At 38.4% G+C, this 12,673-nt stretch overlaps 1 protein-coding gene across 1 annotated transcript in view; it reads left to right on the plus strand.

The window, feature by feature from the left end:
- Positions 1-12,673, plus strand: part of PPP1R9A (protein phosphatase 1 regulatory subunit 9A) — a 299,948-nt gene that overhangs the window by 234,941 nt on the left and 52,334 nt on the right. The gene's annotated exons all lie outside the window — the stretch shown is intronic.

Below are 12,673 nucleotides of genomic sequence, written 5' to 3' on the forward strand. Positions count from 1 at the left end.
AAGTGGCAGGATATAAAATCAATGCACAGAAGTCAGTGGCATTCCTATACACCAACAACAAGACAGAAGAAAGAGAAATTAAAGAGTCAATCCCATTTACAATCGCACCCAAAACCATAAGATACCTAGGAATAAATCTAACCAAAGAGACAAAGGATCTGTACTTAGAAAACTATAAAATACTCATGAAAGAAATTGAGGAAGATACAAAGAAATGGAAAAACGTTCCATGCTCATGGATTGGAAGAACAAATATTGTGAACATTTGTGTCTTATACACTGCCACTTTCACAGTTTTAAATTTCTTTATGTGATTAACATAAATGCCTAAATATTTACAGCACTAGATATTTTTCACAAGCTTATGTACAAGATGTAGGATGGAGATGGAGAATCATGTGTATTGGAGTCTGTACAATGTCTCCTATTACAGAGGGTTCTCTTAATTACATTATATCAAACAAGTACATGTTGTACTCTTTGAGTAAAGCACATTAGACTGACATTATCTCCATCAGTCCTCCTTTTGGCCTGTTACCTGTCTTCCTACCAGCCTCTCAGCTCCTCTGTTTTTGCTCACTCTTGTATCCTGTTTTCTCATAGTTCTTGACATATGGCTAGTGGTTAAATATTTGGTGAATGAATGGCATAAAGCATATGCTGGAAGTTGTTGTATAATTCAAGACAGGTACCTAATTTAATTTCTCCCAAGTAGTTGACAAGATAGCTAGTACTTTTATTAAATGCTCATTTCCGCATTTCTCTCTGCTTGGAAGGCCAGCATTATTATCTACAGAATTGGTTCCTTTACACTCTGGCCTGCTTTTGGCCTTTATATTCTGTTCTGTTTTCTCATTCTTTAGTGCAATGCTGTTAGAATGTATATTAAAGGGGAAAACATTGATGGAATAAATCAGATTCATCTAACTCTTCAAAAATTCCTGTAGTGTTCAACCTATTCAAGAAAACATTTGAATCACTTTATTAATTCCCTTGGAAAAACTTCTTTGCATTTTTATTGTGATTACATTGAACTACTAAATTAACTTGCAGAGAGCTGGCGTTTTTATCACATTGACTCTTTTAATCCAAGTTTATGGAATGTATCTGTTCAATTCAAGTCTTTTTTTCTGACCCTCTCTGAAATTTTATAGTCCCCTCCATTAGTTACACAAGCAGCCACCTATAAGTAACAGAACATCTAACTAGAGTGGATTAATCAAAAGCTGCCACAAAGGTTACATTAGCTTCAATATAAGTTAAAATGTTTTCTCTATTTTCCTATTTTCAGAAACGACTTTTGTAAGAGAGACTTAATGACTTGCATAAAATAGAAATTTCCGTTCCCTAGAAGTTTATTATTACTCAGCTATAAAACCATCTGTGCCTTTGTGGAGGAAGATTTTAAAAACCTTTTATAAAGCTATTACTCTCTTCAAGTTTTCAAGTTTTTCTTGGGCCAGTTTTGGTATTGTGCATTTCTCAAGAAAGTTCTGTATTTCCTCTAAGCATTCATATTTTCTAACATTTTTATATATAGTTTTTAAATACTGAAATCTTTACTATCTATAGTTATTCTTGTTTCATTCTTTCTTTATTTGAATATTTTTTTAGTTATTTTCTAGAATTTTCATCTGTCTTGTTAACCTTTAGATTCCTAATTTTTTTTTTTAAAGATCTTTATTTATTTATTTGTCAGAGAGAGAGAGAGCGAGCACAAGCAGGGGGAGCAGCAGAGGGAGATGGAGAAGCAGACTCCCCGCTGAGCAGGGAGCCCGATGTGGGACTCGATCCCAGGACCCTGGGATCATGACCTGAGCCGAAGGCAGACGCTTAACGACTGAGCCACCCAGGCGTCCCTAGATTCCTAATTTCTTAAATTAAAAAGTACTTATTATTTCCTACCAGTATCTTAATTTTTCCTCCTTTCTTGTTGCAGTATTGATCAATTGCACTTAGTACATTTATTTTTGATAATTCTTACATTCTGATAAATATATTTAAAGCTATACTTTTTCTAAATACTGATTTTTAGCTACATGTTAAAATTTTTTACATTTAGGATGCCATTGTCCTTTACATGTAATTTCTCTTGGGATTTCCTCTTTTTTTTTTTTTTTTAAGATCTTATTTATTTATTTGAGAGAGAGAGAATGAGCAGGGGTGAGGGGCAGAGAGAGAGAGAGAAGCAGAATCCCTGCTGAGCAGGAAGCCTGATGACGTAGGGCTTGATCCCAGGCCTCAGAGATCATGACCTGAGCCGAAGGCAGATGCTTAACTGACTGAACAGGCACCCCAAGATTTTCTCTTTAATACTAGAATGATTTAGTGATATATTTTACTTTCCAGACATATGTAGCTTTATTTTGTTATCCTTTTGTTACCAGATTTTAATTTTATCACATTCTGGTCAGAAAACATATTCCATATGATAGCTATTTAGAATTTTCAAGACTTCTTTTGTAGCTTAATTCATAAATAATTTTGTTTAAGTAGTCCTCATGCATGCAAAAATTTTGCACACATATTTTGTGCTTGACTATGAAATTTATATGCTTTTCATTTATGTAAATATGATTAATAATAGAAATATACTTTCTTCTCTGTAGCATGGCTTAGATTTTTGTCTGTTTGACCTACTAATTCTGAAAAGCATACGTTAAAATCACAAACTACAGTTATTTTTTTCCTTCCTATAATTCTGTCAGTTGTGGTTTCATATATTTTAAATCTTTGATATCAGCTGCATATATGTTCGGGACTGTTACAACTTTGTGATTTATTGTAACATCTGTCTTGTCCCTTATGATGCATTTTACCCCAAATTTTATTTTCTCTGATAGTAAAACTTCATCACTGCCTTTCTCTTGCATCATGTTTGCTTCACAGCATCTATTTTTTCTATCTTTGTTTTTAGCGATACCATAGCCTTTTGTTCAAATATGTTTCCTTTAGCCAACCTATTCTTAAATCTTATTCCTAACTACTCTGGGAGTCTTTGTCAGTTAATTCATGAGTTTAACCCACTTACATTTACTTGAATCACTTTAATATTAGAACTTAGAGTTGCCACCTTATTTTATATTTTATATTGACTTGTTTCCTTTTTTATCTTTTACCTACTTGCCATTAGATATATCAAATTTTCATCTGCTGCTTAAAAGTTATACATTTTCATTCTGTCATTCTAGAGATTACACATGAATAACTTTGACTCAGTCTTAGGTATTTTCCCCTAGGAACACAGAATGCAGATCAATGGCTATATCTACCATTTAACAAAATAATAGCTATAGCATACTCTCATCTGCCTTTCATCCCCTCTTCAGTTTTTTAGATATACTTATAGTTATGCCTTTTACAAAATAATTAGTTCTAACTCACCTATACGTCTTCCTAACTCTTATGTGATTTCAGTGCTGTCCTGATGTTAATTCAAAAACATCATTTTGGTGCTACTACTTTATCACATGGCACCAAAGTTTAAGTTAGTGGCCAGGATGTCTAAACTTTAGGAGAATGGAATAGATTGTCCCTGATTTACTCCAGATGCAGGTTTACCCAGTCACATGTATAAAATGAAAGATTAATTAGATTGCTTTCTCCCGTTCCTGGTTACGGACACTTGCCTGCTTCAAGTACTTATTTTTTCCAAACATATCTAGAAACACCTATGTGCTATCTCTTAAGAATTTCTTACAGATTTTTTTTGTTAATTGATGAATGAGACTTTTTTTTTTTTTCCTTTTTGGCATCTCCAGAGTTGCATTCAGGAAAAGCAGTAAATAGTTTCTGTGAGTGTGTGATGTATTGCACTGACTGTTGGCCCCTCCTAATTCAGTCATTTTATCTTTATTTTTTTATTCATTCCATCATTCTGTTATCCTTTGGAATGTTTGATTTCTCTTATTCTAAGTTATGGCAATAAATGCTTAATTTACTGTAATACTTTATTGTTTAAACATGAAAGCACTTAAAACTATGAATCTCTGTTTAGCTAAGTCTTTGGCAACATCTTTGAGTTTCAGGATTCATTCTTCTTGTCATCATTTTACAAATAGTCTATATTTTTCATCTTTAAATGTTTTTATTTTCTCTTTGACTTGAATAATTGAGGAAACAGTTTTTAATTTGTAACTTTTATTATTAATCTAATGTTTTGTTACATTGTGGTCAGATAATATTGTCTATAAGTTTTGATTTTTTTTAAAGTGGTGCTCTATTATAGATTAATACGGGTATTTGTGATAAAAGTGATATTATGTGTTTTCCACCTTCCGTATCCTTATCATTTTTCCTGTTTAACCTACTGAACTGAGACCCATATAGTAAAATTACACCTCATTTTGTGCCTAGTAGCTTTGATTATCTATTTTAATGTTATGTTGAAAGCATATAAAGTATGACTTAAAGATTTTTTATCTTTAAATATTCTTTGTTGGTAATAATCTGACTTCTACTTTTGTTTGTAGTTGCTGGATAAACACACTTTTGTAAACATGTGTATGTACCTGCTTTTATAATGTAAATTTAATTTAAGTACTTTGTTTTATTGTAAATTTTGAAAATATTATCTTGGAGCTCCTTTAGTACAAAACTTCAGCAACTTAAGTTTATTGTTATAATTATTCAGAGTTTAATTTATCTCATATTTTATGCTTTATGTTTCCTTTATGTTTATTGATTTTTGGTAAGGATTATCTTTAAGTTTTTAAAAACTCTTTTCTATTTCTGTAATTTTCAAACTTAAGAACAAAACAATACCATGTGGATGTTCTAAAACAATATCATTTGAATCTTTTTGATAAATCTTGGTTTCTAAGACAGAATTGTTGTTAAAATATAATTGTTACATTTTCAGGTAGCTTTATAATACTATGTGCAATAAATAGTTAGACTCTTGGCTTACTCAGTTTCAACTGTTATTCTCTCCACACCAGAATTTCTCATTTCTCAGAGTATATCCTTAAGTAATTTATTAAGTACTCATGGAGGTTATAGCTTTCATGGCCTTCCTATACTGAGAATGGGAAAATCTAATTTTCATATCATAGGAATAATAATTAGTTGGGTTTAATATTTTGATTCACAACATTTTTTTCCTGACAGTCTGGTAGGGCAGGCTTCGCTGTTTTGAACTAGGTGCATACTGTAAAGAAAAAGTGTAACGCCAACCCGACATTTGGATACTTGTATTATTTTAGTCCTGTATTTTATATTTTTATCACAATTTCTTCAGGTAGGCCTCCTTTCATTGAGGTTTTTTTTTCTTTTAATTTGCTTTCCTTGTTTTATGCTTGTGTTTTGGTTTAGTTTGAGTTAATATTTTCTTTAGTTTCTGTTATTTTTTTCTCTGTTGCTGTTTCTTTTCTGGAAACACTTTGTCTTCTGTATTAATTATCTTATTCATATTTTCTTTTCTATTTTTTCTATCTGAGGTTGTTCTCAAATGTGTCCTCTCATATCAATGATTCAGTTTTCTGTAGCGTTAAATATGCTTTTAACTTCAAATTCATTTATGCTTTTTAGCACCTCTAACATGATTTAATTCCCTTAAAACATTTTTAGTTTCCCTACTCTCTATCCATTCTTTGTGCTCCTTCACTTTCTATCCCGGTAGTCCAGAGAGTTACCTTAAAGTATTTTTACTTATGGGATACCTCACTTTCCCAGTTTACTTATTTGAGTTTTCAAGTTGATACTCTTTTTACCTTCACTTAAAATATTTAGTAACGGCTCAGTTTTGCCTTTTTCTCCCATATTTATCTGGAAATGAGGCAAAAACTTGTTTGTATAGTCAGCTGTCATCCACTTCTTAAATTATGCATTGCATTTCTAGCCTCACATCGGGAAGACATATCTGTGTGCCTCGCTTCCTTTGTGGTTGCTGTTTTCTGGTGGTCTATCACCTAGTGCAGTTCTCTGCACGTAGGTGAGATACTTCCAAATCTTGCACTCAGTTCTCGAAGTTAAAGGAAAAAAAAAAAATTATTCCCTGCTCTCAAAACCTTTACTATGACCACCTATATCTATATTGCTCCACTTTCGGGTCTGGAGCTCAAAGTGTGCAGTGTGCACTATTCAGCCACCTTCCTTCACTCTTTTCCTATTCTGGTAGTTGCTTTCTGAATGAATGTGGAATCCTGAGAGAGTTGGAGAACCTGGTTTGAGGACAGTTCCTGGGAAAGACAGTAGAGGTTGCCCAGCTTTCTCACTGGATAGACTTGGGATCTCCAGCAGTCATTGAGGTTGGACAAACCATCCCTCTGTCTTTGGAGTGAAGCTTGGATGCTTTTCTTAATTCAACTTTGTGACTCTTTCATATTCTAGTAATAGGTGTTAAGTTTAGTGTCCATTTGAACTTGTGAGTTTTTTTTTTAAGATTTTATTTATTTTTTCAACAGAGAGAGAGACAGCGAGAGAGGGAACACAAGCAGGGGGAGTGGGAGAGAGAGAAGCAGGCTCCCTGCCAAGCAGGGAGCCTGATATGGGCCTCGATCCCAGGACCCTGGGATCATGACCTGAGCCGAAGGCAGACGCCCAACGACTGAGCCACCCAGGAGCCCCGAGGGTTTTTTTTTTTTTTTTTTTAATGTGACTGGAAATTTAGTGGGGAAAAGGAAGAGGCTGAATCAGAAACTGCTGGTCAGGAGACATTTAAACCAGTTGTCTAATGTTTCCCTTCACGCTCCTCCTCAGTGGTCGTGGGGGTCTTGAGGGAAAAAATGGGAGTCTAAAAACTGTGCTATTTTACTTCACTTAAGTCATAGAAAATGCATGAAAAATTATCTAGAGAAAGTTGTAAATGCCTCAGATAATACTATAAAGCTATCTCTATGGAACTTTCCATTAACATGTAGAGAAGCTATAAAATAGTTTATCTAAGATAGTGTACTTAGCAGCAAACAGGTATTTCTTTAAAAAAGAAACTGTAATTACATGCTTTCACCTACATCCATTTTCATCTACATCATTAATAACTAGTTTATGAATACCTACTTGGAGAGTGACCTTGTTGTAGCTCATCCTAGCCTACATATGCTGCAATTAGTGGTACCATTCAGATTAGATTATTATACTATTCAATCACCCAACTTCAGCTAATTTTGCATAAACTATTCCCTGAGAAAAACACTTGGCAGTGTAAAGATTGGTAGCATATATAAAGCTTTGAGCAGAAATTATAAAGGAATATGACATAGCTTCATTTTAACAGCACCTGGGTATAGGCAAAAACAGCTCTGATTCCTTCATTTGTGGTGCCTCCCCTGTCATAGGTAAGACAAACTTCAATCAAATAATCACAAAGATAATTATAAAAAGTTTGATTCCAATGCTGAACCCACTTTATAAAGTTCTATGCAAATATCATTTATTATTTCCCTTGTAAAGTAAGAACAGAGAAGGTTGCTCTTATCTGATTGTAAGATCTCTAGCACTAGAGAGCTCTTAAAATCTTTGCTGCAAAGATAGTATTTTGCACTTTCTAAAGAAAAATGTTTTCCATTCTTGCAAAGGATAGGTAAAGAAAGTGTAGAAGTTCAGTCTTGCCATTTCTGTTTCTGCATAAGGATGTTTCTATTTCTAGCACAGTTATATTTGGATTGCATTGATTCAGTGATAGGGTACATGTTCTGTATTCATCTTTTGAAAGAAATAAACAAAATGTACACAGCCAGGGGCTCCTGGGTGGCTCAGTTAGTTAAGCGACTGCCTTCGGCTCAGGTCATGATCCTGGAGTCCTGGGATCGAGTCCCGCATCGGGCTCCCTGCTCGGCGGGGAGTCTGCTTCTCCCTCTGACCCTCCCGACCCTCCCCTCTCTCATGTGCTCTCTCTCTCTCAAATAAGTAAATAAAATCTTAAAAAAAAAATGTACACAGCCGGTACACCTGCCGAGTGTTATGTAAGAGCTGCTGTTCTCTGTAGGAGGCACGTGTTTACTTGTGCTGTGATCCCAGGGTGGACATCTTTGGCATTCACGTTAAAAGATGACAGAAGAGATGAGATTGGTCTTTTAAGTTAAGACACTGACCTGCAATCCTTAACCTTTTCTTTTTATTTATATCCTCTCTTCCCAAGTATTCTCTCTAAATCTAGATTTTCTGAAGCCCCAAAATTCCAACAGGTGTTTTAGGCTCGGTTTCTATGAACGAATCCTGTTGACTCCCTGCCCCTACAGTCAGCCTGACCAATCTCAGGTGGTGATGTGCAAACCCTTGATCTCTCCTTTGGAAGGGTTATTAAACACATGGAGAGAGAATTGCTCTAGAATAAGAAAACACGACCTTTCACCAACTGTGCTTCTGTTGTCAAGTCACTTCACCTCTTTGAAAAGCAATTTTCTCTTCCTTTCTCTGTGAAATAGAGGGATCTCGGTCTCATCCTGCCCATATACCAAAGTGGGAGATAAGACAGATAGGCCAGAGCCTAAGGGTCATCTGACCCGGCTATGGGACTAAAGATTAATCAAGCCATCTAGCAGCAGGTTCCCTGTGATGTTTCTCTCGGGGTGATCTAGGAACTTCTTTCAGAAGGTGGTCTTTATTAATCTCCTAAAGTAAGTGTTTTGAAGGTAGGTTCTGTGTCATGTGACGAGCACAGCACAGTGTCATTAGGTAAATGCAAGTTGAATAATGAGAGCTATTTCTTCCTAACTTCCACGAATAATAACAGTAGCTGATGGAGTGCCATTCTGTATTTAGTGTCAGAACACTCAGAGACTACCAGAAGTGATCCATGGTTTCCAGGAGGAGTAATATGTCCTCAGCCAGGAAGTCACAATGATGATATAAGGCTCGAGAGTTTTTGTGGGGATTAGCTGATTTAGGTGCATGGTGAAGAGAGGCAGGGAGAGTCAGACCTGAGATATTTTCCACTGCAGCACCTGCTTCCACTGGGAACTTGAAGAAGCCATGTAACTTGTCTGGGCCTCTGTCCCCGTCTGAACAATGAGGTGGACTGTGTCTGTCTGCCTTCTCTCACAGACTCATTTGCAATGATAAAGGAGATGATAAAAGAGATGAAGCGTCCTACAAATGTAAGATATTTAGTGGAAGGAACCGTGGACTGAAGTGTTCAAAACCTGGCTCTGACATTTATTAGCTCTGCAGCATGCACTACTGAAACAGTTTCTTCCTACGTAAAATGAAGGTTCGATTAGTTTATTTTTGGTACTTTTCCTGTTAATAGAGATGGGTTTGTAGAAATTCTCTTAATGTGCATACAGCCTTAAAATAATTACATGTCTTGTCATTTTAGGCCTTGGGAATTCTGAGAAAACATTGAGCTAAAACTTTTGTCCGTCTCCTAAATAATGTCTGAGTTGACAGACCTCAGTCTGTTTTCCTATATCCACAGAATTTGACTGCACTTAGTAGCACTCCAAGCTTTTATCAGTGCTCTGCCTTCACCACTAATGAGTTCCACTGTCTTCTGTTACCCATTTCGGTGGGAGGGGAGGGTGGGATATCTGGAGAACAACCTGGCAGTTTCAGTTTTACCTGGGTTTGCCCCGCACATCAGTGGATTAATCTATATATGTCTTCATAGGAATAAACATGCTCACTTGAGACAGGAATTTCTAGACTCTGCAACCATGACAACCATCTCCAGGCTCTTCATTTCGTAAATGTCATACCTGTAGTATTTGCAAGGGCCTTGGAGTTCTTCCCATCCACGTCTCTCATTTTTCGTATGGGCAGCCGGGGCCCGGAGAAGCAGCTTGCTGTCGGTCACAGTGATCTGCACAAAGACAGTCCCACGTCCCAGCAAAGCTGCATGCCATATACTTGGTTCCCTGGAGTTGAAGGGAGTCGGCCACGAGAAAATCAAATCTGGCATTTCCCCATGGTTGCAGCGTTCGTCGTAAAATCTGCCCTTTTGGTTTCTTGCTACTCTTCAAATAGAAGCAGAGGTGTTTGTTTTATTTCAGGTGTGACATTTTACAGAATTTAGCACTCTTGACTAAGAAGTGTGCTGGTGGTAATTACGTTTGAGTTCTTCAGATCATTCTTGTCTTAGTCTGGGCTAACTTTAAATGGCTTATTCTGTGCTAGCCGCTTGTGCTAAAAGCTTTACATGGGTTATCTCATTTAATCTTCCAGTAAAGAAGGTTATGACCTATGAGGAACTGCATTGTGCAAGTGAGCAAAGTGAAGGTAAGAGAGGTTCGGTGATTTTCCAACGTCATGGAGTCCGTTCATGAGATGAATTCAATCTAGCTTCACACTTGGCCGTGGTAGAAAGATCACGGAGTCACTCTTCTTGTCAGTAACAGTCCCAGATACTTCAGAATCACCTAGGCACATGGATTTGCTGGATGCCCGAGTGTGTGCGCACCGAAGTATAAGATCTCCACAGAAAATAATTCCCGACAGCCTAGATGTGTGCATGTGTACATGGATATATTTATATATATAACGTAGCATGTCTAATATCCAAGTATCTTGCCATTTTCAGTTTATTAGGTTTCTATTGGTGGAGGAGATGAGCACTGGTATTTATTAGAAGGGGAAAGAGTCATCCTTTCTCCTCATAGCATCTTGCCCATAGCAGCTCTTCAATAAATGCCTATTGACTCAATCCTTATTTTCTAAGGAAAATGGCACTGGATCAGGAACCAGAAGCTCTAGGTTCTAGTCGTGGTTTTAACAGCAATTCACTGTAACAACTAAGCCAAGTCAGTTTTCATCTACGTGCCCTAGTTTTTCACATCTTCAAGGGAGGCCAGAAATGCCAGGATTGGTGATTCTGCAAGTAACATGTTCACTGTAGGGCTCAGAGCTGGAGTTATACATACACTTGGTCATTTGAGCATGTCAGGCCGGGTTGCCTGGCATTGTCAGGTCCGGAGAGATTCATCCAGACTAGGGCTTTGTTGGTAAGCTCAGACCTCATCAGGGAGGTGGAAGGGAGTTGCCATGAATTTGGAGCAGGACTTGCCTGGCACATTGTTGCTCTGAGCAACCAAGTAGGTAGGTTAAGCGTTGTACCACTAAGGCTATGGAGAGAAACCGAGAGAGCCAGGGCTGCCTGTTAGGGGCCTCATAAAGGAATGACAGCCGCACAGAGACGCCTTCCTGTCCAGAGACTGTTAGAACTCAGGAGCCCCGTGAACCAGTCAAGGTGGAAGGAGCAAGGTCCACATTGGCGAGACTGCAGGAGTGTGCAGATCAGGAAGTGGTAAAGAAAGAGAAATGATGAGAGTGGGGCAGAATCAAATTTAAAAGTTGCAAGAATCCCCCCGCCCCACCACCACCTCAGGACCGAGAGCAGTAGCAGAGCTGTAGCAGTGTAGACCACAGGGCCTTAATCATAACAGGAGACCCGACAGCATGCAGGAGCGAGCATCCCTCTCCATCCTTCCCCTGTGCCCCAGCTAGCTGGCTGAAAACCAGGGAAAAGCAAGTCATAAACCAAAGATCGCTGAGCTTTGTGAGGTGTCCTGACCTCCAAGGTGCACGTTTCTATCCTCCCATCAACTGACTTAAGTTTTTCTGGTAAGAAAACTTTAGACTCGAGGGCGCCTGGGTGGCTCAGTTGGTTAAGCGACTGCCTTCGGCTCAGGTCATGATCCGGGAGTCCCGGGATCGAGTCCCACGTCAGGCTCCCTGCTCAGCGAGGAGCCTGCTTCTCCCTCTGACCCTCCCCCCCCCATGCTCTCTCTCTCTCTATCTCATTCTCTCTCTCAAATAAATAAATAAAATCTTTAAAAAAAAAAAAAAAGAAAAAACTTTACTCATTTGATCATAGCAATATTAGACATTCGCAGCCCTTCTTGTACAATTCTAAATCCAAAATGCTCTGAAAACAGTTTAAAATAATTTTGTGGCAAACTCATTTGGTGGGAAACCAGACCAAAACAGACAGGATGCTATTTATAGTCTCTATTATTTACCTCACTTAGTGGGAAATACGTATGTTTGGTGGCAAAAATACTCGGGTATTTGATCACAGAGTGCCTCCATGGACCAAGCTGTGGGTAATAGGCAATTTATGGAAAATGCATCTCCCTGCCTTTCTGAAATTGGAAGAATTCTGAATTCTAAAGACATCTGGCCCCAAGGATTTCGGAGAAGAGACTTTCAACCCGCAGACTGTTTTCTGTAAATATTGGTGCGTTTCTTTATCCCTGGAGGAAATGAATGTTTCGTTTGTTCTTCTCACCCTTACAGAGAAAACAAAGTGGGGGGAGGGGAGAAGTCAGACAAATGGAAACGGCGGCTCGCGTGCTAATAAACTGCAGCCAAAGCTTTTGGGGGTCTAGGTCCTCCATAGCAGTCGATTTGTGGGGGGACAGAAATCCGGATCTGTACCTTTCCTGCAATTAAAAACAACAACCACCACCACCACCGATGTCGCTGTGGAACCGCAGCATCCTGGTCTTCGTCTGGCAGCTGCCCGAGCTGCGGAGGAGCTGCTCGGCCTTCGGTGCGTGGGACTCGCGGAACCATAGCGCCATCTTTCTTCCAGATTCGGAATCGGATCTCCGCGCTGCGCCGGGCCCGCGTGCCTGCCCGAACCGGGCGGTCCACAAGGCTCCCGGCTCTGCAACAGTTCCCTGACTCCCAAACCGTAGAGGAAGAGCTGCAGAGAGGGCTAGAAAATGTGTTGTCTGTAGGCCCCGAGAAATTAAATTCGTAACCTAATCCGTTAGGGAGTGTGGGCCATAGA

This window comes from Mirounga leonina, unplaced genomic scaffold (assembly GCF_011800145.1).
Source record: "Mirounga leonina isolate KUSES-001 unplaced genomic scaffold, KU_Mleo_1.0 Mir_174, whole genome shotgun sequence".
NCBI lineage: Eukaryota > Metazoa > Chordata > Mammalia > Carnivora > Phocidae > Mirounga > Mirounga leonina.